The sequence below is a fragment of the Panthera onca genome, chromosome A3, assembly GCF_046562875.1.
Source record: "Panthera onca isolate mPanOnc1 chromosome A3, mPanOnc1 haplotype 2, whole genome shotgun sequence".
Taxonomy (NCBI): domain Eukaryota; kingdom Metazoa; phylum Chordata; class Mammalia; order Carnivora; family Felidae; genus Panthera; species Panthera onca.
In genome coordinates this window covers 88,255,050-88,258,476 of record NC_138341.1, presented here as the reverse complement: position 1 = coordinate 88,258,476, position 3,427 = coordinate 88,255,050, and the positions used below count along the sequence as shown (strand labels likewise).

Below are 3,427 nucleotides of genomic sequence, written 5' to 3'. Positions count from 1 at the left end.
CTGGCCTCTTACAGGCCATCTCAGTCTCTCGTTTTTGGCTTTTCCATATTTTCCAAATTTTTTGGAGTAAATATTGCCTTTATAAAGAGAGAAGAGCAGCATTTTGTTTTGTTTTATCTCAATCATATTAGATGTGAATAAAAGAAAAGGAAATGGTTCTGAGATTAGTAATGTGACTAACATACATTAGAAATAACATGTAAAGAGAATATGGTTTGGGATGGAAGATCCTATTTTAGAAAGTTAATTTATTTTTCTTTAGGTGCCATTTATATATCCAAGTGAGGATGCCTAGTAGGTAGATGGAATAGTGGGATGAAGATCTATGATGGATTGGAAGTCGTAAACCTTAGGTGACAGTTGAAACTATGAGTTTGCCTTGGAAAGAAAGTTAGTAGTAACAGCCATAGATAACAAGTAAGCACTTGCGCTGTTCCATGTCCTTTTCTTAGCATTCACATGTATTAGTTCATTTAATTCTCAACAACTTGAGGAGGGTACTATTATATATTATTATTCTTGGTTTTACAGATACAGAAACCAAGGAAGTGAGCAGTAAGCAACTTTCCCAAGCACACTTACCCAAGCACACTTAATTTTACTATATTACCACCATTAATCTGTTTTAGTCAAAAATTCTGAAAAGGAATGGGCCAAAAAGAGAATCTTCTTGAGGAACTTGGATGACTTTTCTTAAGTACAATTTAGTAAGCTTTAAAAACCTCAATTTTCACCAAATGAGAGGATGAGTCCGACCTTCTGGTCTTTAAAAATAGACATTCTTCTCCATGATGATGTCTATTCTAGCCCACATCTTTTCCCAGCATAAACCAGTTATACCCAAATTTATTCTCACAAGTAATTACCCCTCCCCCAAATCACACATCTAACTATAATGTTCTCTACAAGGAACTCCTTAGCACGGGGATGAATTGAACTCTAACAGCTCCATCAGTCATGTCGATGCATTGCAAATTCAATTTGAATAAGAGTTGAATTCATAGAAATATTTGGCTTATGACATTTTTCATTAGCAGTGGTTTTACCTGATTAATCTGAGTCCTCAACTTCTGAATTAATTGAGCTAACAGGCATTTAACATTGATGCTGATAAAACAAGTTTCTTTCATCTCCTCAAACACCTCTAGTATCTGTTGCTAATTAGCATCAATTGCAGACACATCTTTCATATATCACATGATTCCTTTTTACTTCAGAACCATTCATACTGTCAGTTTATCCCATCATTTTCTCAGTGCTACCAATTTGAATGATTCTACAGTAATCCCAAACTACTACTTTGTAGACAGCATTTTGAATATTCTCTTGGCTTTTGAACTTAATAGACATGATGAGATTTAAAATGTTCATAAAGAACCTTAGGAACAAGAGAAACCAACATGATTGCACATTGCCATTTTTTTATTCGTGGACATAAGTTATTTTCATTTTAAAACTTTTGCTTTGGTTGCATCTCTGAAAATAAAGGTTTTTGCATGTGCTGCTCTTGACATCCATATAACCTAAACTGTCATGTGCAGAAATTGATCCTTCACCCATCAACTGAGAAAGGATTTGCAACTATCACATGACAGCACAACCCTGCCTGGAATCATGTGAGGCAGAGCTTGTATAAATAATAAATTGAGAAATACATATATGTATGTATATTCTTTGCATGTATATATGTGTGTATATATGCACATACATACGTGTGTATGTATGTCTTTGGGAACTGAAACTCCCAAATCAGTGCTATCTAATATAATGTGACCCAACAAGTAACCTAAAATTTTCTAGAAACCACATTTTATTTTTTTTATTAATTTTTTTAATGTTTATTTATTTTTGAGAGAGAGAGAGAGACACAGAGTGTGAACAGGTGAGAGGCAGACACAGAATCAAAGCAGGCTCCGAGCTGTCAGCACAGAGCCCAACTCGGCTCAAACCCACAAACTGTGGGATCATGACCTGAGCCGAAGTCGGACGCTTAACCAACTCAGCCACCCAGGCGCCCCTAGAAGCCACACTTTAAAAAGTAAAAACAAACAGGAGAAATCAGCTTTAATAATCTTTCATTCAACCCAATATATTCAAAATAGTGTAATTTCAACATGCATTTAATATAAACATTGTAAATAAGCTACCTTACATTCCTTTTTTTGTACTAAGCATTTAAAATTTGGTGTATATTTCACATTTACATCTTAATTCAAATGCCAGGTTTTCATCAGTAATACTTGGTCTGTATTTAGATTTCATAAAATTTAGGTTTGAAAAAAATAGATTAATATACTCAAGTTGTTCCAAATATACTTAGAAGTTTTCAGTAATTGTATATCAAATTTGTTTGCTTATTTATTTATTTACGTATCTATCTAGTTATTTATTGTTAAATATGGAACACTTCATGAATTTGCATGTCATCCAAGCGCAGGGGCCATGCTAATCTTCTATCATTCCAATTTTAGTCTATGTGCTGCTAGCAGATATCAAGCTTTTAAATTAAATTAAATCAGAGGCACCTGGATGGCTCAGTCGGTTAAGTGTCCAACTTCGGCTCAGGTCATGATCTCACAGTTTATGGGTTCGAGCTCTGTGTTGGGCTCTGTGCTGATGGCTCAAAGCCTGGAGCCTGCTTCGGATTCTGTGTCTCCCTCTTTCTGCCCCTCTCCTGCTCATGCGCTCTCTCTCTCTCTTTTTGAATATAAACATTAAAAAAAAATTTTTAATGAATAAATTAATTAAATCAAATTAAAAATTTCATTGCTCAGTAGCACTAGCTACGTTTCTAGTGCTCAAGTGCCATATGTGTCTAGTGTATTGGACAGCACAGTTCTGTATAATTCTGTTGCTTGTTTTTCAGATATTAAACATGAAGAGGAACAGGTTATGTAAGAAAATAGATACTACCTGTAGCACTCAATGTGGCTGAGGGAAATTCCAAAAAGTACAGCATCCCAGAAGCTAAAAACCAGAGCTTTAAGGAGAGAATAATTAACAGCATAAAATGCTGCAAAAAGATCAGGAATGATGACTGAGAAAAACTATTTTGAGAGAGACAAGAAAGAGAGAGAGAAAACACGTGGGAGAGGGGCAGAGAGAGAGAGAGAGAGAGAATCCCAAGCAGGCTCTGCATTGTCAGCGCAGGGCTGGACGCGGAGCTCAAACTCACAAACCATGAGATCATGACTTGAGCCAAAATCAAGAGTGGGATGCTTAACCGATTGAGCCACTCAGGCGCCCTGAAAAAAACTCTTTAGACTTGCTTCCTAAAAGTTCATTTTTGAAAGAAATGGTGCAGACAAAGCTAGCATGCAAACTGTGAAGGAGGGATTAGGTGGTAAGGAGATAAAGGCTCAAAATGGTGATTACTGTCTTTTTTTAAGAATTGGAGAGAATTGGTTTTTAAGAATTGGGAGAGAAT

General features: G+C 35.8%; 1 pseudogene; it reads right to left on the bottom strand.

Annotated features, from left to right (window-relative positions):
* Positions 1-2,392: 2,392 nt before the first annotated feature.
* LOC132672611 (U6 spliceosomal RNA) lies at positions 2,393-2,489 on the bottom strand (annotated as a pseudogene).
* Between the last annotated feature and the right edge of the window lie 938 nt (positions 2,490-3,427).